Source organism: Chrysochloris asiatica, unplaced genomic scaffold, assembly GCF_000296735.1.
Source record: "Chrysochloris asiatica unplaced genomic scaffold, ChrAsi1.0 scaffold00236, whole genome shotgun sequence".
NCBI classification, from domain to species: domain Eukaryota; kingdom Metazoa; phylum Chordata; class Mammalia; order Afrosoricida; family Chrysochloridae; genus Chrysochloris; species Chrysochloris asiatica.
Window position 1 is genome coordinate 1,809,982 of NW_006408754.1, and position 978 is coordinate 1,810,959.

Genomic DNA, 978 nt, shown 5'->3' on the forward strand with positions numbered 1-978 from the left:
CTGTCAGACCTGCCTGCCAATCTTGGTTGATCTGATGCAGACTTGAGACTCTCCTACCTCTACAATTGTGATCCATTTCCTTGATATAAACTTCTCTCTCACTATGTATACATATATATGTAAGTTTCACTGGTTTTGCTTCTCTAGAGAATTCAGCCTAAGACAAGCTGCCTCCTCAAAGTAGAATTGGCCATAATGATGTGAATGGAGTAAAGCTTTTGGGATCTTCATTTGCTGATGGGACACAACTCAAAATGAGAAGAAACTGCTGCAAACACCCATTCATAATTGGGACATGGAATGCACAAAGTATGAATCTAGGAAAATTAAAAGTTGTTGAAACTGAAATGTAAAGCATAAAGGCTAATATCCTGAGCATTGTTATTATTCTGAGGTTCTACTGAGTTAGTTCAAACTCTTTGAGACTTATGCACAACAGAATGAAACACTGCCAAGTCCTGTGCCATCCTCACAATTGTTGTTATGATTCAGCCCCTCTATTGCTACTGCCTCTGTGCCAATCCATTTGGTTGAGGGTCTTCCTCTTTCTCATGGATCCTCCACTTTATCAAGCATGGTGTCCTTCTCCAGGGACTAGTTCCTCCCGGTTATGTGTCTAATGTATGAGAGATGAACTCATGGTATCCTAGATTTGAAGGAGCATTCTGGCTGTATTTTTCCAACACAAATTTGTTTGTTTTTCTGGTAAGTCCATTATACTTTAAATATTCTTATCCATTTACTCATATTATCTCCTAAAGCAACAAACATAAAGTGAAATATCTTACTTTACTTTGTCAAAGTTCCACCTAAATAAGAAATTTTAATCATCTTTTTTTTTTTTAAATGTTTTATTGTGAATTATATGATAGTTTACATGGGGAAACTTTAGTTTTACATTCTCTGTTGATAAGAATGTTGTTTATTGGTCCAGTAGCGAGGAGTTTTGCTTTCTTTACATTGAGATGTAATCCATAC